Source organism: Cupressus sempervirens, chromosome 1 (genome assembly GCF_028749045.1).
Source record: "Cupressus sempervirens isolate cs-2001-9-10 chromosome 1, ASM2874904v1, whole genome shotgun sequence".
Taxonomy (NCBI): domain Eukaryota; kingdom Viridiplantae; phylum Streptophyta; class Pinopsida; order Cupressales; family Cupressaceae; genus Cupressus; species Cupressus sempervirens.
The window spans coordinates 96,928,817-96,952,076 of record NC_143118.1 but is presented as its reverse complement, the minus strand read 5'-3'; positions in this window follow the sequence as shown (position 1 = coordinate 96,952,076).

Below are 23,260 nucleotides of genomic sequence, written 5' to 3'. Positions count from 1 at the left end.
AATATTACAAAATTGAAGACAACAGAAGAGTTGATGAAAACCCTAATGACATTGTATGAAAAGCCCTCCACTTCAAACAAGGTATTTCTCATGAAGTGTTGATTTAATATGAAAATGGCAGAAGGTGGATCTATTGTAGATCATTTAAATGAGTTTAATACTATTACTAGTTAGTTATCTTTTGTGGGTATCAATTTTGATGAAGAAATTAGAGCTCTCTTGATTTTGTGTTCTTTTCCTAAAAGTTGGAATGGGTTGGTAATGGTTGTGAGTAATTTTGTTCCTAGATCTAGTACCCTAAAATATGATGATGTGATCGATCTTGTTTTGAGTGAGGAAACTCATAGGCAAACCTCAGGTGGATCTACATTAGGAAGTGCTTTGAATGCACAAAGTAGAGGCACAACAATTGAGAGAGGAAGTAATCTTGGAAATCATGGAAAATCAAAAGAAACATCAAAGGGGAGGAGGTATCAATTGAGAGGACTGAATGACTACTGGTACTATGGGAAACTTGGGCATAAAAAGAAAGATTGTTGGAATTGAAAGAAAAATGAAGGAGATAAACTAGATGGAGACAAGGAGGAAAATGTGGTAAGTAACAAATCTGAAGAGGATGCTTTGCTTCTATCTTTAGAAAGTGTTGATGATTCATGGGTTTTAGATTCTAGTGCTTCATTTCATGCTACACCTCGTAGAGGTTATTTCATTTATTATGTCCAAGGGGACTTTGGGCTTGTTTATTTGGGGGATAATGAACCCTATCATATTGTTGGAAATGGAAAAGTTAAGATTAGGTTGTAGAATGGAAATCATTGGCTACTACATGAGTTAGACATGTTCCAAGGCTAAGTAGGAATTTAATTTCAACAGAGCAACTCAGTAATGAGGGTTGTGTAGTTACTTTTAATGAGAAAAATTGGAAGGTTTCAAAAGGTTCCCTTGCAAAAAGTGTGAAAGTAGGAAGCTTATATCTTTGTATAGGTCATATTGTTCCTTCTACTTTAATTTTTTTAGAGAAAAATGAATGTTCAAGAATAGTTGTTGTAGTTGAGTAGGGAGAACAAATAGCTAATGTAAATTCTGATACAATGTTGTGGCACAATAGACTTGGGCACATAAGTGAGAAAGGTATGAAAGTATTTCATTCAAATAATGTTTTACCAAGTCTAAAATGTGTTAATATGGATTTTTGTGAAAGCTGTGTGTATGAAAAATAAAAGAGAGTGAGTTTTGTGAAAACTAGGAAGAAAAACAAAAAGGAGAAATTAGAGCTTTTGCATACCAATGTATGGGGACCAACTTAGATATCTTCCCTTGGAGGCTCTCATTATTATGTTACATTTATTGATGATGCAACTAGAAAGGTATGGATTTATTTCCTTAGATAGAAATATGATGTATTTCAAATTTATAAGAAATGTAAATGCTTAGTTGAAAATGAGATTGGTAAGAAATTAAACTGTCTCATATTTGATAATGGTGGTGAGTATTTTAGTCATGAAATTTGAAGATTATTGCTCCAATAATGGTATTCATAGACAAAAAATTATTCCAAGGACTCCACAAGAAAATGGAGTGGCTGAATGTATGAACATGACTATAATGGAGCATGCAAGGAGCATGAGGTTGCATGTTGGGTTGCCCTTATACATGTGGGTAGAGACTGTCAATACTACTTTATATTTAATTAATAGAGATCCCTCTACTCCTTTGGGTTGTGGTATTCCAAAGGAAGCATGGACTAGTAAGAAGGTGAGTTATTCTTTTCTCAAGAGCTTTGGTTGTGAAGCATTTTCTCACATAGATTCTGAAAATAGAACCAAGCTAGAAGCTAAGTCAAAGACATATGTATTTTTTAGATATGACATTATTGAATTTGGTTATAGGCTTTGGGATTTTGAAAATCATAAAATTGTAAGAAGTAGGGATGTCATATTCAATGAGAAAGTGTTGTACAAAGATCTGTTGCAATAACATGAGAAGAAAGAAGATGATTATGTAGTGTTGAATGATACTCCAAAAGATGATATTCCAAACATTCCTCATGATGTGCAACAATTGAAAAAACAAATACTACACACACTAGTGAATGTTAGATAGTCAACGAGGCAAATTAGACCTCCAAAAAGATTTTCTCCTTCTTTGTATTCAATTTTCTTACTGATGCTAGTGAACCTGAATGTTATGATGAAGTTGTGTAGGTGGATACTACGATTCAGTGGGAGTCTACAATAAAAGATGAAATGGACTCTTTGTTGAACAATAAGACATGGGATTTATGCAAGTTGCCTACTGGTAAAAGAGCTTTATAGAATAAGTGGGTTTATAGGTTAAAAGAAGAGGATGGAGGTAATAGAAGATTTAAAGCTAGGTTAGTTGTAAAAGGATTTGCACAAAAAAAAGAAATTGATTTTGATGAGATATTTTCTTTTGTTGTTAAAATGACTTCTATCTATACTATTTTAAGTATTGTGGCTACTGAAGATTTGCATTTAGAGTAGCTTGATGTTAAAACAACCTTCCTTTATGGTGATTTGGATGAAGAGATATGTATGGCTCAACCACAAGGATTTGAGGTCAAAGGTAAGGAGAACTTAGTGTGCAAATTGAAAAAAAGTTTATATGGCTTGAAGCAAGCATCTCGGCAATGGTATTTAAAATTTGACAATTTTATGCATGAGCATGGATACAATAGGTGTCATTCAAATCATTATGTTTATTTTAAGAGGTTGGATGATGATAGCTACATTATTTTATGTTTATATGTTGATGATATGCTTATAGCTAGGTCTAACATGGATCAGATTAAGGGGCTAAAATGCCAGTTACCACATGCATTTTCTATGAAGGATTTGGGGACTGAAAAAAAAATCCTTGGTATGAAGATTTGTCAAAATAAGAAGAATAAGAAATTGATGCTATCTATGGCTAGTTATGTTGAGAAGGTTTTGCAACATTTCTCTATGGAGAATGCTAAAGCTGTTAGCACACCTTTACTTGGTCATTTGAAGTGGACTAAAGAGATGTATCCCAAGACACAAGAAGAGGAGGCTAAGATGTCAAAGGTACACTATGCTTTAGTTGTAGGAAGCTTGATGTATGCTATGGTATGTACAAGGCCAAATATTGCACATGCAGTGGGAGTTGTTAGCAAGTATATGAGTCATCCAAGAATTGAGAATTAAAGTGCAGTCAAATGGATTCTCAAATATTTGAGAGAAACATCCAATAAGTGTTTACACTTTGGGGGCTCCACTACTAATTTATAGGGCTATGTTGACTTAGATTTGGTAGGGGGTATTTACACTAGGTAGAGAACTAGAAGTTGTGTCTTTACTATTGGTAGGTAGCTATCAGCTAGGTTTCTTGGTTACAGAAGGTTAATGCTTTATCCACTACAGAGGTAGATTATGTTTCTACTATAGAGGTAGCCAAGGAGATGATATGGCTTTAGTTCTTCTTGGAAGAATTGGCACACCCTCAAAGGGATAATTATTTGTTTACAGATAGTCAGATTGCCATTCATCTTGCAAAGAATTTAGCTCTACATTCAAAGACCAAACACATATAATTGCAATACCATTTCATTCGGTTAGTTTTGGAGGATGCATAGTTAAAGCTGGACAAGATACATACAGATGACAATTTAGTAGATATGCTTACAAAGGTAGTAACAAGGAAGAAGTTGAACTTCTCTTAAGCTTCAGTTGGTCTTCTAAACTAAACATGAATAAAAGAACAACAGTGTCTAGGGTGATTTGATCTAGTGGGAGCCCCATGTGGTAGCAGTATTGCTACATGATTAGTCTCCAAGTGAGAGATTATTGTCTAGTGTGCAATCTGATTAGTCTCCAAGTGGGATATTGTTAGTCTGTGGTGACTAATCAAGAAAGTACTATACATGCTTCTAACATATGGCCGACATATGTTCGACATATGGCCAACATGTTGTAACCCTAAAGTAGCATAAAATTACTTATATAAAAGAGCTTAGGGTTAGGTGTTTTCATTGTGTTATGATGCAAAAAAAATTTCTTGTGGTGGTATTGGTTCTTGTGACAGTATTAAGTTGTAAGGGATTATAGATTATAATCAGGTTATAATCATTGGATCATAATAATATCAGACTTGGTGTTTGGTGGACATAGCCCAAGGATTGGGTGAACCACATTAAATCTTGGTGTCTTGTATTCTTTTCTATGTGATCTATTATTTTTTGTTATTGGTTATATTTGCATGTAATTTTTATTTATGTCCATGGTTTAATCCTAGCACTTGAGGTTATTGATCTTCAAAATCCACCAGCATTTAGTTCACACAAGATAGATGTTGCAACATTAAGGATCCAAACTCTTAAGTCCATGGAAAGTTGCATAATACATGCCAAGTCTCTAGATCCATCACTCGAAGTCGAACAATCAACAATGCTAATCACATACTTAATAGGTCTCCCCATCTTGCCTTAGATGGAAAGACTCTTCTTGAGGTATGGTGTGGAAGAAAACTAGTTGTGACACAATTTAGAGTCTTCAGTTGTCTAGCATGGGAAAACATATCTTCCAAGGGGTGTAAGGCACTATCACCTAGGCCTTGTACTTTCATTAGATATGAAGATGGTGTGAAGGCATACAAACTTATGGATCCTAAGACACATAGATCTTTGTGGAGAAGGATGTACACTTTAAGGAAAGTTCACAAGCTTGTCCTCTAGTCCTCTTTGCACCAACGACACCATCGATAGTGCTTCAACAGATTCAGACACATGGGGTTCTATCGAAAGTTCTAGCAAGAGGTCATGGCATTAGTATCATCCACATGCATATATTGGCATAGTGATAGGTCCAACAAAGCAGGGTACACCCAATCTTCCAACTCCAGTATAAGTGGATGATTACATGGCATACATTGCAAGTTTGTTTGTGGAGTCATACATAGTGGATTTGGGGTACATCATTGATGATATACATCTTCTCTTTGATGGAGAAGATCCTTCTTTAGTTGTTGTGAGGGCTCACTATAACCCATATGTCCATTGTCTACATGATTGATCTTCATAGGTTGATGTGATTGTGGATACTTATGTATAGTAGTTGCAGGAGGTCCCTTTATCACTTGGGGAGACTGCACATTCTTTGGGATAGGTTCTGCATTCTTCCTTCATAGGGGATAGTTGAATACATTTTTGAGGCATTGATGATCATCAAGATTCTTTCCACACACAAGGGAAGCATCTCTTATGTACCTTTACCATTGTTTCTTCCAAAGGAGAGGAACAATATTCAACATTCCTGGATGAACTTCTACATTGGGGTGGCTATCACTAATAGACACTCTTCATTTGGGGGGGGGGGGAGACTACCTTGTCTCTCTTGTTCTTCTCTCTTGTGTGGGGGACCTTTCCTCTTTTGGGATAGTGTTCTTCTCACATTTCTCTATTGTATATACTTGTTGTATGTTGTAATGGGGGGGAGGGTGAGGGAGGGGGGTCTTGATTACTCCATCCATCCATGCATCTAGTTTTTTCATTTCTCTTTTTGGGGGCAAGTTTTTCCCATGAGGTTTTCCCTCTTTCTCTGCTTTATGATAGATTGCATTTTATTATGTACGTGGGTACCTAACATGGCCTAGTAGGTGAGACCCATCATGCATTTTATTCTAGTTTTCGTAAGCTTAAGGGAATTCCCCTAAGTTTCACTTAAGGGGTGGTGTTGGTGTAAATAAGTATTTAATTTTTACACTTTACTTATGTTTACTTAGGTTAATGCATTATTTTATTATATTGTATTATTTTATTATTTATTTAGTTGAGACACTTAGGAGTTTGTGTAATCTCATGAGTTGTCATGTAGACAACATAGTTATTTGCACTCCCATTTTAGCACATGTTGTCTACAACATTAATTTGTGTGCTACACCATTGTAGGCTTATCCTCTCATTGTTGTACTTACTTTCATGCTTAATGGAGGATAATCCATATCTGGTGGACATGTGTCTGGTTTCATGACTTATCATGTTGTTGACTTCTATGCATTCTAGAAGCTTTCCAGAGGCCTTTATATATAGGCACTTCTAGTGTACTTTCATATGGAATATTGAATGAATATATAATCATTTTGATCATACTCTCTCTAGTCTACTATTGTGCATGTGTTTTATTTCCTTGGTCTTGGGTGAATTCTGCCTTAAGGAAACTTCTTACAAAGGAAAAAATTTAAGTGCTAATTCAGCCCCCTCCTCACCCCCCCTCCCCCCTTAGAACTTACTTTCCCATTTTTATTTCCAACAATTGGTATGAGAGCTTTGTTCTCTAGAAAATAAAGTTTTATAGCTTTGGAGGTAAGTTCTTGAAGATGGAAGTCTACAAGTTGGGAAAGACTATTGAGAACTAGAAGATTTAAATATAACTTGTCTTATATCAAATCAAGGAGGCAAGAGATGAATTGCAACATTCATTGTAGAGAAGAAAGGAGCTATCTATTTAGCTAAATGACACTCAATATCAAGACGAAGACACTATTAGATTGTTTGAAAAGTGAAACTCAAGTTAATTTGATGCAGGAGTTGTAGATCTGATGGAAAATACCAATGCCCTAACTGAAGAGGTCAGAAATTGTAAGATAGAACAAGAAGTCCAATTAGCATTTCTATGTGAGGTGACTAAACAAAAAAACAAAGTTGAGGAAGATAAAGTCATGGTTGAAGATAAAAAAAGGATAGTGACTAATAGACTTGAAGAGAAGACATCAGATGTGCAAAATATTGAAAACATGCAATTGGATATAATAAATCAATTGATGCTTGCAAACCATGAATTGAATGGAAATGACATTGAGATCACAACCCTAAAGTTACATAATGATCAAATGAGAAATGAACTAATACAAGAGAAGGAATTCATTGAAAGATTCAACAAACCAACTGAAGCCATCAAACACTTTGAGAAATTGATGAAATCTCTAAGACCTAACAATGATATTGTTGGATTGGGATACACTAATATCGAGAAAGGAGAATTGACTAAAAATGGTGAGCAAAGGAATAAAAAAGGTAAGAACTACAAACCTACTGGTCATAGTTGTAGAAAATTGGGTCATTCAACAAATGTTTGTAGGAGAAAATCTATCAACCAAAACCCAAAATAGAATTACAAAGGATATTGCTACAATTGCAACAAGTGAGGACATTAGGGAAGTGAATGTGAGACCAAGATCATGAGCACTTAGAGATTTGAAGGATACTAGTACAATTGTCAGAAGTATGGATACAAATCATTTGAATACAGATATAAGGCCAAGTGGACATCAAACAAGCATACAAAAGTACAAAAAAATGGAAAATCCTATGATTGGGATTATACCACAAGGTATAGTTGTCACTATTATCAAGAATATGGACATGTTACTAAGAATTGCATTAGAACACATTTCAAAGGCAACTATAATAGATGGTTGAGTGAGACTACATGCTTTAGTTGTCTTAAGAATGGTCATGTTAGTAGAAACTATCCAACTAGGTCACAACACTAAGTAATGAAACCAATAAAGGCAAAGAAAAGGTCGATGTTGAGAAGGTAAAGGTGCAAATGAACAAGATATGGATGAAGAAGGAAGAATGTAGTACATCAAGCTCAGATGAGGTCACTTCATCCAATAGATCAAGTGATCACATCACCCCCAACTAGACAATAAAAGGTATGTGTGGGATTGATATTTAAAAAGTTATATTATAGATTAGTTCCAAGAATCTAAGATTAGAAAAGATGATATATGCATGAATTAAGATGCAATGTGCTGATTATAATCTAGAAAAAATCTATAGTTTTGTTGTTTTATGTGTTGGTACCAAACATAACTATTGTTGCTGAGCAAGGAAATGAATAGTAGTTACAGTTGAGTTAAGGAGACATGGTAGTAAGTACCAAGCTCACTATGTTGACTGAGTGTATTGAAAGTCCTATGATAGTCAAGGTTACAGTTGTGTAAGAACTAAGCATTTAATGCAGAATATGAAGGGTTATATAGTCAAATTTTGACTCATTTTCAGTTACCTGAGTTTATAGAGTGCATAAAGAGCATGAAGGTGAACTGCAAAAGAAGACTCCAATTTTTGCAAACTGAATTCAACTACTACTTGCCATTGTTCATTAGATATGAAAGGTATTTAGCTATTTTTGAGTTGTACTATTTTATTTCTTGCAAACCCTATGCAATCAAAATGGGAAATAATTAGAAAAGAGGGGCAAGAGATTTTCAATGTTCAATTGATAAGTAATCATGTTAGGCAACCCCCATTTCATGTTATTCCTAAAATCATTTACAAAGGAGATCCATCTACTACATTATCTATGATACCACCAAAGGTTCTCATGATCCAAGATGTTAGATGTTATTATACTAGAAAGATTGGAGAGGTAGGAGATATGGAAATAAGAGATTCCTTCAGTAAACTAAGTAATAATGGAGTCTTGAGGGAAGAGTACAAAATTGTTGAATGGAAAGGGTTAACATGTGCCCTGGATTTTCCTCAAATGTTCAAGATTGAATGGATTCAAATTGTTCTAAGCCAAATTCATCACAATTATATTTGGTTGGAAGTGGACCAATAAAGATCACAAAGAGGATTATAAACTGAGTATTAGGTATCCTACCCTTGATTGACCTAAGAGTATGATAAGTGATGCAAATGAAATTATGGAAAATAATATAGCTATTATGTGGAATAAGAGATGGATGTCTAATGACACTATATTAGATCCCCTAGTTGCATTTGCAGTGAGAGTGACAACTCACAAGTTCTTTCAGTCTAGCTGAATGAATAGTGTTTCATGTGTGGTTGTTCATTTGGGTTACAAGATAGTAAATAGAGACAACTCTTATGACTTTTCCAAGGTACTACTGCAACAACTATCAAAAAAATTGGAGGCCATCAGGAAAGATAATTTTTTTATTTGAGTAATGAGATATTATCTTATTAATTAAATCATTTTGATTTAATTATTAAGTCACTTATTATCTCTAGTTTATTTAATCTAAACTTTAGGCATATAATAATTAATTCTTTTATTAATTATTATCATACAACCTAGGTTTTACTCTATTAGGGTTTTGATCTCCTTTTACAAGTATTAATCTCTCTGTAAATTATTCATTCACTTTTTTATTATAAGAATTTATCTTTTTGCTCATCAAGAATGTCTCATCTGTGGATTTGGCAATTCCAACCTCCATAATTTTTCTTCTCTCTTTCTGTGATAAGTGTTTTCATATAGGTGATTATTGGGAGCTGTGGGGTTGATCTTTCATCAACTTCAACATGGTATCAGAGCTCTAGATCTTGATGCCCTTATTCAGTTTATGAGAGATTTTTCTTAGCTTTCAAATCTATTTTTTTATTTTTTTTTTGGAGGGTTTCAATTTTTAGAACTATTTTGTATTGCATCTAGTGGCTCAATTTTTAGTGTACTTTGAGCCCAAATGGACCTCACTATTGGATTTGTAGCACCCAAAAACCCCTATTTCCATATAAAATTTGTCCAATTTAGACATGTTGAAAATAGATTGAAGAAGCTAATCAAAGAAGGAGATTGTTGAGAGAGGGAGATTGCTAAGAACATATAAGTATATGACTAATATGCTTCAATAATTTTTTTGTCACCGATATCAAACATGTTATTTGATGGTGAGATAATTTCTTACAAGGTTCAAGTACTATCACTTATATGATTGACGAAGAGGATTTGATCAAAATATGTAACAATAGCACCTAGAGGAAAGGTTGAGTTATGCTTATGTAATGAAGTACAAGAATTAGTTAAGATAGTGATAACATGATGTATTGATAATCTACTTAAGGTTACAAATGTTGGTTATACTAAGAAAGTTTAGAAGAAAAAGTTACACAAAGTTTTCTACCAAGCTTGACCGAGTGGATAGTAGGTGCCGAACAATGATAGAGAAAGCTGAGCAGAAAACCAGTTGGAGCCAAGTGAATGTTCTTTCTACTATATGAAAAGTAGAAAAATGGATGCTAAGTAAAGCTTAGTTGATGCCAAGCACCAGTAAACTTTAGTTCATGTTGAGTGATTTCACAGTGGATGTTGAGCAATGCAGTATGTGCCAAGCATTAGAAGCTTGATAATGCTGAGTTGCTACATTATTTAAAAGATCGTGAATTTGATGGATCTGAGCTGACATGTTTGTTTTCTTGGATTATGTGAACCAGGTGGAAGATAAGGTTGATGAGCTGGTGGCATGGACTTCAAGGTAAATGATTTTTATGCAAATTCAAAGTGGATTCTAGGAGAAGTTTCTAGAAGAGATATGGAATGTGGGGTAAATACATTGTATCCTACCTAAATCATCTAAACCCTAAATTGGATAATGGGGAATGAGAAACAAAAGATCCTAATTTCCTATTTATATGAATGGCTGGTCATGAAGCAAGTTTTTCAAGTGCGAGAATGTGAGGAAGGCAAGGAGTCAAGGGTTTTGCTTCATCTAGTGACCTAAAAGAAAAGTCTGTAATGGCATGTTAAGCATGAAGGCTTAAGGGTATGAATGCTTGGAGGGTCAACAAGCTATCAGAGTTGCAAAGTATGAAGGCCAACCAAAATTGAGAATTAATAGTTATTTGTAATCTACAAATGAAGTTGTAAGTTGTATCAGATCAAAGCCTTACTATTACTCTCTAACAATTATATTAGTCTAGGGTAAATCCTTTGGATTAAGGTTGAGCTAATAGTCATTTGTAAATCCTTTAATTGGATGAAATTCCAAGTGAATGGTCTAAAGTCCTCTAACAAGGCTCACTTCTAATAGGGTGATTGAAATCCTTTAATAGGGTCACATTTAATAGTGTGTATTGTAACCTTTAATAGGGTTGGCCTTTCACAGGGCATCACTTTAGAAGAGTGAAAAGAGTAACATGTTACTAGTGGTTTTTCCTAAATTGGATTTCCATGCAAATCATTGTGTCAAGTGTATTGATAAATCTATTATGTTTCATGCTTTACATTTCTACAAATTTGATTTGATAGTAACTTACAAGTTTTTAGTGATTGCATAATCTTATGGATGCATGCATGATAAATGATGTTTTATGGGTTCACTAAAGTCTGAACATTTTTATTTATACATCTAGACTATGATAACTAATTCACCCACCCCCCACCCTCTCAATTATTCTAATGTATTCCAATAATTGGTATCAAAGTGATCTACTTAAGAGGACTAGTTTGAAGGTACTAGAAGCACAAAGATCAAGATGTCAAAAAGAGAAGTACCCAAGCTAAATAGAGATAACTTTCCAACATGAAAAAGTTTGATGAAGCTACACTTTGGAGGACTTTGAGATCATGCAAAATCTACAATTTTTGTAGAGCATGTTGATCCTATTGGTGCCCCTACTACTGAGGATATGAAGAAGAAGAAAGAACACAACCAAGGAATGTTAGAGATTGCCTCTACCCTAAGTTATGCCAAATTTGATGATATCAAAGGTCTTGATAGTACAAAGAAAATGTGGGATGCCCTAACCACTATCTATGGAGGAGACACAAATGTCTAAAAGCCAAAGATGAAAGTCTCAGAGGTAAGTTTGATGATATGAGAATGGAAGAAGGTGAGAATATTGCTCAATGTGTTGAAAGGATAAAAAAAGTTAATGCAATAAGAGGAGCTACTGGTAATATAGATGATGATACTATACTAAGCAAAGTTTTAAGGACATTATTGTCTATACATGCTATTAGAGTTTCTACAATTCAAGAACTGATATGCATACTAGGGAATAAACTATCCCTTGAAGGTTTGGTAGGTAGACTCATTGCTTTTGAGCTATCTAACTTTGATAATTACAAACTTGAAAAGATTGAATCTTCTTTCAATGCTAAGGTATCATTGAAGGAACCTGGTCAAAGGAAGAAAAAGAAAAAGAAGAAGTATGTGTTTAGTGACAATGATACATATGAGGAGGATGTTGAACAACTTGAAGCACTACTGGCAAGAAGATTCCACAAAGGTAAAGGAAAGTTCAAAAATAAGTTACCCATCATTTGTTTCAATTGCAATGAGGTTGGTCATATTATTGCTAGATGTCCAAAGAAAAACTACAAAGGTAGTGAAAAGTACAAGAGTAGAAGAGATGAAGACAATAAGGATTACAAAGACAAAGACAAGAAGTCTTGCTACATTGTTGAAGAGGAAACAAAAGAAGAATCTGATGAACATGATGATGAAGTGGTGTATGTTGCAATGAAGGATGAATCTGATGAAGCTAAAACAACTACACTTATGACTTGTGTGAACAAGAATGATAGATGGATCATTGATAGTGGGTGTTCACATCACATGACTAGAGACAAAAGTAAGTTCATTAACTTGAATTGTTATGATGGAAATAGTGTAAGATTTGATAATGATGCACCATGTTTGATAAAAGGAAAAGGTTCTATCAAACTCACAAATAAGATTTTATGTGACAATGCTTACTATGTTGAAGGACTTAACTATAATTTGTTGAGTATGTCAAAACTGAATAATTTAGGATGTAAGGTTGAGTTTGAAAACAAGATTGCTAAGATATATAACACAAATGGGAAGATAATTGGAAAGGGTGATCAAACTAGAAGTAATCTATTCTCTCTTGATATAGAGGATGCTACTTGTCTTGTTGTAAAATTTGATGATGTGTGGCTATGGCACGAGAGGTTATGTCATGTTAACTTTGATAACTTGGTTAGTAGATCAGTAACATAAAGAAAGTTAGAGGTTTTCCTAAATTGAAGAAGCCTGATAATGTAATATGCCAACAATGTTAGTTAGGCAAAATGACTAAGTCAAGTCTTAAGAGTAAAAATTATATCTCTAAAGGAATACTAGAGATCGTTCATACTGACTTGTGTGGACCAATTGATGTGAAAAGCTACAAAGGAGATATGTGCATTATATTGCTTGTTGATGACTATTCTAGGATGATGACAATTATGTTTTTGAAACAGAAATTTGATGCTTTCCAAATGTTTAAGTGGTACTTAGCAAGAGTTGAGAAGGAAAGAGGTAAAAGTTTGAAGTATTTGAGATCTGACAGACAAGGTGAATTCACATCAAATGAGTTTGAAATGTTCTATAATGATAGAGGAATCAAAAGATAGACATTTGCCCCTAGACCACCTCCACAAAATGGAATAGCTGAAAGGAGGAACATATCTATAATGGACAGTGCTAGAAAACTCATGATGGAGAAGAATATTGCTTTGAAATATTGGAGAGAAGCTATAAGTACAATTATCTATACCTTGAACCATGTGCAAATCAAGAAAGGTACTTAGTCAACACCTTTTAAACTATGGTATGGATACTCACCCAATGTAAAATATTTTAAAGGTATTTGGAAGTAAATGTTACATTCCTAAAGATGTTAAGAATGGTAAACTTGATGCAAAAAGTGAAGAAGGTATATACCTAGGATACTCGACAAGAAGTAAAGCTTATAAGTGTTTAAATACTAACACTAATTTTTTTGTGAAAAGTGCAAATGTGAACTTTGATGAATATACAAAGGTATATGAGGCTAAACCTATGAAAGAACCATAAGAATACAAATCATGTGTATACATTTATGAAGGTATGCCTACTAATGAAGATGCTGCAAATCAAGCTACAAATCAACAGCAATTTTTAGTGACTGTCAAGTCACACCCTATGAATGTTGAGTTGCATTTAGAAATTGAGATACATATAGATGCTGAGTTACAGAATGAAGTGGATGCACATTCTGATTTTAAGATTAGTGTACATGAAAAAGATGCTGAACTAACTAATAGAGATGTACACAATGACTCCAAAGTTGAAAGACAAAATGAAGAAACTAGAGCTAAACCAAGATTGTCTACATATGTTAAGAGACATCACCCTTTTGCTAGATTGAGAAATGATACATGTTTCTGAGCATGAAGAAACCCAAATCAGTGTGAGATGCTTTAGAAGGTGATGGATAGAGTAAATCCATGGAAGAAGAGATTGAACAAATTAAGCAAAACAAAACATGGACTCTAGTTCCTAGACCAGAAGACAAAAATGTGATTGGAACCAAGTGGGTATTTAGAAACAAGCTAGATGAAAATGGTGAAGTTGCAAGGAACAAAACAAGACTGGTTTGCAAGGGATATGCACAAGAAGAAGGAATTGACTATGGAGAGACATTTTCCCCTATTGCTATTTTGGAAGGAGTAAGAACTCTACTTTCTTATTATGTATGCAAAGGTTTCAAAGTTCATCAAATGGATGTTAAGTCTAAATTTTTGAATGGTATATTAGAGGAAGAAGTTTACATAGAAAAACCAAAAGGTTTTATTGATGTTAACAATAAGAATATGATATGTAGACTACACAAGGCTTTATATGGTTTGAAACAAGCACCAAGAGCATGGTATTAGAGGCTTCATAATTATCTTCTGAAGATTGGATTTGAAATGACTGATGATAACAACAATCTGTACATGAAGATAGAGAAAGGAAAAGGTATTTTTTTATCTGAATTTTTTTTTTGATGATATCATATTTGGAGGTCAATATACTTTATGTAAGAATTTTGCAAATCAGATGAAGTAAGAATTTGAGATGTCTATGTTTGGACAGATAAATTTTTGTGTGGGTTTGCAAGTATATTAGATGGAATATGGTATATACATCACTCAGTCAAAGTATGTCAAGGAAATATTGAAACTTTTGGATTGGAGGATTCAAAACTAATAAGTACACCTATGGTAACAAGACACAAGTTGTCAAAGAATGATGATTTAGCTAAGGTGAATCAAACATTGTATAGGTCTATGATTGAAAAATTACAATATTTAGTACATAGCAGACCTTACATTGCATTATCTATAGGGATAGTTGCAAGTTTCTCTACTAATCCTAGGGAGAATCATTTAATGGATATAAAGAGAATAATGAGATATCTTAAAGGAACAAAAGAGTTTGGTCTATACTATAAGAAGAATGAAAAATTTTAATTGAGAGCCTACATTGATGTTGATTGGGCTAGAAACATTGATTATAGAAAGAACACTAGTGGAGGAGCATTTTTCTTAGGCAAGAGGCTGGTTACATGGACTAGAAAGAAACAAAATTGCACTTCACAATCTACTGGTGAAGCTAAATATGTTACTACTGCTGTAAATTTTACAAACATTGTATGGATCAAATAGCTACTCAAAGGTGTGAAGGAAGAGATCAAAGAACTAGTGATACTTTATCATGATAATACAAGTGCTATCAATATATCAAAGAATCCTTTGATGCACATATAGACCAGGTACATTGCAATCAAGTATTATTACTTGAGAGAGTTAGTTCAAGATAAAGAGGTGAAGATGGAATATGTCAACGCAAAGGAACAAATTGCTGATATTTTCACAAAAGCATTACCTAAGGATGCTCAAGAGTATCTAAGGCTATATAAGTAACAAGAGGAGTGCCCTGCATCAAACAAGTTGATGTTCATATGTTACACATTGGTGTAGAGGATCTTACTTTAGGAGCTACCTAAAGTAATCAAAGAGCTAAAACTTCAAATTAGTCACAAGCAAGGTGACATAGAGAGAAATTGAAGAAACTGAAAAAGTTTATATCTATCATTTTAAATATGACAAGTCTTTAGCATTGTTGTCAAAGGGAGATAGTTTTACTGATCAAGAGAGATTGAATGATCAAGAGGAAGAGATTATACTAGGAGAGCATTGATGTCAAAAAGGGAAATTTATTGACCTTAAGAGGGAGATATTTTTTGAAGGAGACAATTATTGATCAGGAGAGAAAAGAAAAAGAAATCCTAACATCTACCAAGTAAGAGGGAGATATAGTAGGTGAGAGTTATAAGAAAGTGTTTTGTAACCTATTTGGAAGATGGAAGATGTTGATAGAGGGAGAGATTTCAATACGAGTTTTCTTTTTAGTATTGGCTTACTATTTTAACCTGGTTAGTTTGGTTGAACAAGGTTTTTACCATTTGGTTGATTTTGTTGATCATTTTGGTTTGCCATCAATGCCAAAGAGAGATATTCTTGAGATTAGATTGATGAAGCTAATCAAAGAAGGAGATTGTTGAAAGAGGGAGATTGCTAAGACCCTATAAGTATGACTAATATGCTTCAATCATTATTTTGTCACTAATGTCAAACCTACTATTTGATGGTGAAACAATTGCTTATAAGGTTCAAGAACTATCACGTATTTGATTGAGGAAAAGGATTTGATCAAAAGATGTAACAATAGCACCTAGAAAGAAGGTTGAGTTATGCTTATGTAATGAAGTACAAGAATCAATTAAGACACTAACAACATTATATATTGATAATCTACTTAAGGTTACAAAGGTTGGTCACACTAAGAAAGTTTAGAAGAATGAGTTACACAAAGTTTGTTTGCCAAGCTTGACTGAGTGGGTAGTAGGTGTCGAGCAAAGACAGAGCAAGCCAAGTGGAAAATTAGTTGGAGCTGAGAAAAAGTTCATTCTAGTGTATGCCAAGTAGAACAGTGGGTGCTAAGTAAAATTTAGTTGATGTCGAGCACCAGTAAACTTTAGTTCGTGCCGAGTGATTTCATAGTGGATGTCAAGCAATGCAGTATGTGTCAAGCATTAGAAGCTTGATAATGTCGAGTTGTTGCATTATTAAAAGATTGTGAATTCAATGGATTTGGGCCAACAAGTTTGTTTTCTTAGATTATGTGAACTAGGTGGAAGATAAGGTTGATGAGCTAGTGGCATAGACTTCAAGGTAAACCATTTTAAAGAAAATTCAAATTGGATTCTAGGAGAAGTTTCTAGAATAGATATGGAATGTGGGGTAGATATGTTGTATCCTACATAATCCTTCCAAACCCTAAATTAGACAATGGAGAATGAGTAGCAAAAGACCTTAATTTCTTATTTATAGGAATGCCTAGTCATGAAGCAAGTTTTTCATGTGCGAGATCCTAAGGAAGACAAGGAGTCAAGGGTTTTGCTTCATCTAGTGATGTAAAAGAAGAGTCTACAATGGCATGTTAAGAAAGAAGGCTTAAGGATACACATGTTTGGAGGGTGAACAAGCTATCGAAGCTACAGAGTATGAAGGCCAAGAAAAATTGAGGACTAAATAATGATGTGTAATTTGAAAATGAAGTTGTAAGTTGTATTAGATCAAAGCCTTACTATTACTCTCTAATAATTGTATCAGTATAGGGTAAATCCTTTGGATTAAGGTTGACCTAACAGTCATTTGTAAATCCTTTAATTGGGTGACATTCTAAGTGAATGGTCTAAAGTCCTCTAACAAGGTTCACTTCTAACAGGGTAATTGAAATCCTTTAACAGGGTCACATTTAATAGTGTGTATTGTAACCTTTAATAGGGTTGTCCTTTCATAGGGCATCACTTTAGAAGAGTGAAAAGAGTACCATGTTACTGGTGGTTTTTTTGAAATTGGGTTTTCACGTAAATCATTGTGTCAAGTGTGTTAATGAATCTATTATGTTTCATGCTTTACATTTTTGCAAAGTTGATTTGATAGTAACCTACAAGTTTTAAGTGATTGCATAATCTTATGGATGCATGCATGATGAATAACGTTTTATGGGTTCCCTAAGCAGTGAAAAGTTTTATTTATACATCTGGACCTTGGATAACTAATTCACTCCCCCAGTTATTCTAAAGTATTCCAATAGGACACAGTTGATATTTGAGGCAAAAAATTGCTCCAAGATTTGGGCATACCTCACAAGGCATGGATTTATTTTTTATTAAAAAATAAATCATAAAACAAAAAAAAGAAGAAAGCATTTTGAAAAAAAGAAACCCATATTTTTCAAAAAAAATAATTTTTTTAGAAAACACTTCCTTTCTTTTATTTGTAATTTTTTTAAAAAGCCATGTGATACTTGCATCATTAAAGGACATGAATATATCAGCAAGGTACTAATACATGTTAGTCCAATACTAATGTAGAGATCTGACAGCCATATGTGTGACATCATCAATCTTGGAGCCAAAATTTGATGGCCTTCAAACTATGTCTTCTTTGTTTTATTTTTCCCTAAAAAGATGTTTGTGGTTTTTGGGCCGTATCTTGGTCATACCAAAGTACTTTTTGACAAATCTTATATCCTTAGGAAGAACTTTCTAAGCCCGTCATGATGGTGTAGGTTATTTGGGCTTTTGATGTTGTTTGGTTTCCTATTTATGTAGTAAAACCTAAAAGTTCTATTTTGTACTCTAGGTGACATATCTTGAGCCTATGATCTCTAATTCGGTAATTCTTTATATTTATGGAAAGTTCTTTGATATCATTTTCTAGTAGACATCTATTTTTATCTAGATTATGCTCCAAGAACATCCTATCTAGTCTTTTGTGTTTTTGAATTATGGTAGATATCTTAGTTGTTTTAGGTCTGAGGATTGATTTCATTGCTTCAAATGATTCATCATGGGTTGTACTATTTTTTATATCAACCTTATGTCTCTTTTGATCTTTTTTGACATCCTTTTGTAATATTTTTTAAAACACACTGAGATAAAGTGTCACTTTATTGGATTTTGGGATCTTGCACATCTTTTTGTTTTTTTTGCACTCACACTACATTATAAAGTTCCTTGGGGTGTTTTATGTTGGCCATATTAACCATCTTCCTTGGTCAAGTGAGTGTTCCTTCCACAAGATTAGCCTCATGATGTATTGATGACATGTGGTCATATAAGTGTTTGTACTTTTTATGCACTCTTGATGTTCCTGGTTCCTCTTTCTGCATGAGATATTGCATTTAGTATTAGTGTTCATATCTTACCTCTCAACATTATAGAGGGGTTATGTTGGTTCTATTGATTTCTTGGTTTGATGGAGTGAGTTTTGTATTCAATATTTGATCCTATGCACTAGGTGATTGTAGTGGCTGGATACCTATGCATTTCAGTGAGATGGATCATTTACCATATAGACATTCTTTCAATCCTTTTTTTGGAGGCCATGAAGATACCTTTCATCTTCAATTGATCAAATATTCAGACTTAGTCTTCTCTACCTAGTCATATTCTATACAGTGGAGGTTCTTTATATTAGTAGTTTGGTAGTGTTTGCAACTTCATGCTTTAATGATGTTCTTCATGATCATCCTTTTGTTCCTATCTTCTAGAACATTCTTTCCATATCTTTTTGGAGTAGGGTTTTCCCCATGTGATTTTCTCTATTTCTCCTCTTTACAAAGATTTGGTTGTGCTTGGCTACCTCATCACGCCTTGTTGTCAGGACCCAATTTTCTTTTAGCAATAGTTTCTAGGTTTTTAGCTACTCCCTAAGTTTAGCTTAAGGGGGGTGTTAGAGTAATAAGGTAAAATCTTATTAATTAAATCATTTTGATTTAATTATCAAGTCACTTATCATTATTAGTTTACTTAAGCTAATTTTTAGGCATATAATAATTAATCTTGTATTAATTATTATCATACAACCTAGGTTTTACCCTATAGGGTTTTGATCTCCTTTCATAAGAATCAATATCTCTATAAATTATTCATTCACTTTTTTATTATAGTAATTTATCTTTTTGATAATCAAGAATGTGTCATCTATGGATCTAGTAATTTTATCCTCCATAATTTTTCTTCTCTCTTTCTGTGATAGATGTTTAAATGCAGACGATTCTTGGGAGTTGTGGGGTTGACTTTTATCAAATTCAACATGTGCATCATGCAAGTTTAGTTCTTTACTTGATTGCATATTAGTTTATGTGCAAAAAGACCTTCCCCACCTTTGGTCAAGTTCCTTGGAAGACCAATAGGTCAATTGCACAATAGATTTTAGAATTTATTGAACAGCTTGGAGATAACTTTGAGTCAGTGATGACTAATTATTTTGAGGATTTTAAGAAATCCATGAAATAGAGATTGAAGATTCCTATATCCTTAGTGGAAAAACATTATGATGATGTGTATTTCTTAGTTGATGTAGACCATACATATGTGCAAGTAGCAATACCCAAGGTCAGATGGCTAAACCCTTTCCATATAAGATCAATGTGGATGAAGCCTTTGTAGAAATAACAACTTTATTAGTAGAAGACATTGGAAAGAGTGAAACCTTATTTCAAAACTATGAGGAAGACAAATCAAGGATAATAATTGATTTGAAGATGACTATAGTCCTTAGAATGGAGAATAAATTAATTAATAAGTTGAAAGAGAGAATTGGTGAAGGAGGTGAAGAAGAAGATGATGATGAAGAGGAAGAACAAGGCCAAGCCCCACTAGAATTAACTCAAGGCTTAGGTGAAGATCAAGGTGATGATGCAAAAAGTGGTGGGGGAGAAGAAGTCAAAGAAGCACTTAAAGAAAAGACCAAGAAGAGGAAAACTATGGAGCAAATAGCGGAGAAGACAAAGAAGCATATCAAGAAACTGGAGCAGAAGCCAACTATACCTATAACTAGGTCAAGCACAATGGAAGCCACTCTTAATGCTATAGAAGTGACAAATCCTAAAGGCAAGAGGGTAGCTAATAAAGCAGAGCTGAGTGAAAATTCTAAGAAGACTTACAAAATATTAAGGAAGAAGAGAACACCTTAGAAGGATTCAAACAAGGAGAAGACTGAGTTAGATGACTTGAGTCAATACAAGGTGGTAAGCCACAATTTCTCTTTTGATATTGATAATTTGTGTTAAAACATTACTACAAATGTAGATTTATCTAGTTTCACACATGTACATTTTGATAAGTTAGGAAAAGTTGATAAGAATAGGGCAAAGGAAGCCATATATGACATGATGGCTACATTCAGAACAACTCCTCTAGAAATTGCCAACTATTTACCCAAAAGTCTATATAATAGAGTTGAGAAAAAATGGCAATATAGCTTGCAAACTGAGAGACAATTTAGGGAAATGAAATTAGCCCAAGTTACACTAGAATTAGATAAAAGGAAGATTGCTATAGCTATGGAAAAGAAGAAAAGATAATTTTCCCCCAAATATAGAGCTTTCCATATCTTGAAGATGAATATTGAAGATGTGGTTAAAAAAAGTACATCCATATGGAAATTAATCTATGGGTTAACTACTCCACCAATCATAGAGAAAGGTGAGCTAGAAATGCAAGAACCTTAGAAGAATGTTGAAGGAGAGAAAGAAAAGGATGAAAACCCAATCAAAGAAGTTGATGTGGTAGGTACTAAGGAAACAATAGAAGAGGCTACAACTAAAGATGAGTAGCGGGATGTACAAGTACCAATTACCAATCCTCCACTCATAGATAAAGAGATTCAATAGGACTCAGTTATTATTTTCAAGGATATTTTTGAAAATCTAGCTCAAATTGTGAATCCTTTGTTTGAGGATGACTTGAAGAAAATCCTAAAGGACTCTACTAATGCAAAAATGCTATGTACAAATCCTATATTGATGAGAGTTGATGAATTTCAAATGGTAGAACTTGTATTTGTAGGGGAGCAACCAAAAGATACATCAAATGTGCCCCCACCATCAATAGAGGTGAGAGAAAAGGAGCCATTGGATTTTTCACAAGATCAAAGTATAAATTAGGAACATCAAGAGGTCACACAAATGCCACCATCTAGAATACCCATAGTTGTATTCCAGATGAAAGAGGCAGAAGCACAACATGTAGACATATTAGTTCCAAGCTTACAAAGTTCAAGTTTATTAGTAGTAGTAACTATTGAAAATGATGGAACTGGAGTTCACATAGGTCAGGAAGCAAGTCTTGTACCTATACCACCACAACAAGGTGTAGTATAAAAGGAAGATGTTAGGACGAAAGAGTTGGATTTGACTACTAAGCATGAGGAAAAAATTTCTATAAAGGCACTAGTCACATTGCTAGTTTCTACATCTCCTCTTAGCAGTCAAACTCTTCAATAGACGAGTACACAGGAAACACCATTAAAAATATCAAGGCTAATTACTAGCATGCCCAAGAGTGCCAAATTTACATCATTTGAGGATGTAAGCTGAGATGAAGTGATTGAGCTCCCAAAGTTTGATTTTAAAACAATCACTATCAAAGAAATGAGTATCTATAGGAAGCTCTTCAAAGGAAAAAGAGGCAAGAAATATTGAGGAGGGAATAGAAGAAAAAGAAAGTCTTACATGACATTAAAGATATATTGTTTCATGCTTTTAGCCTCTGAAAACTAAATCAAAATAAGCCTATCAAAGAGAAACTTGTCACTTTGTGGACAAGAATAAGGATGAAGAATTGGATTGTAATGTCAAATTATTAGAATGGCTAGAAAGAAAGTTTCATTCCAATGTAATGGAAAAGATATCTAGTACTGTTGCACTTAGATAGGATTACCTAGAAACCAAGATGGATAGTGTGAAGATAGTGTTAGAGAATATCTTCTCTCTATAAACTAAGTTATGCAATGTTGTATTATTCACACAAGAAACCCACATGACTATTGACCAGTTGCAAGGAGATCTATAGCTCACACATAGTACTATTAAGCTATCTCCTAGTCAAAGTCATATAAATTTCCAAAGGTTACTAATTACTCAGAGTAGGCTTGTCAAGTTGCAAGCACAAGATGCTAATATCAAATCTACTCTAATAAGTACTTAGTCAATGCTAACTCCTCACATGGAAGTATTGCATAAGGAAGGATTTGTTGATAATTGTCTAATAGAGATATGTAATTGTTGTCATTTATGGAAACTCATGATGTACATACTTATAAGAAACCTTAGAAATAAAGATAATTGTTGTTTGGTTATTAGAAAATTGTTTAAGTATAGAATTTCTTATACAATAGTATATATATATTTTTATAACTTGTTGTTGATGTCATATTATGACTATAAAAATTAGATGGAGATAGTATACATGTTGATGATGATGTGTATAACCTCAAAATTTAGTACAGACTATATAGAACAAAGATACTCATGTTTGAAGTGAAATAGGTAAGCGAAATTGAAGGAAAGGATTATTTTGTTTACAAGATAATTACTTGTCCAATTAGGGCCAACATCGTAGATGTTTACTCTAAGTTGGAAAAGTGGATTGTCATCTTAGATGACCTAGCAGAAATTTTTGTAAAGGCATGGTATTTATACAAAGGACATTTTCTAATAAGAAGTGTACTATCATGTAATTGTGATGTTGAGCAATTGTATGTGAACTTTTACGAAAGTGATATATGTGAAGTTTTGTATAAGCTATTTTATGATCTAAGATCAAGTTGAAGATTAGAGATTAGTTAAGGAAGAA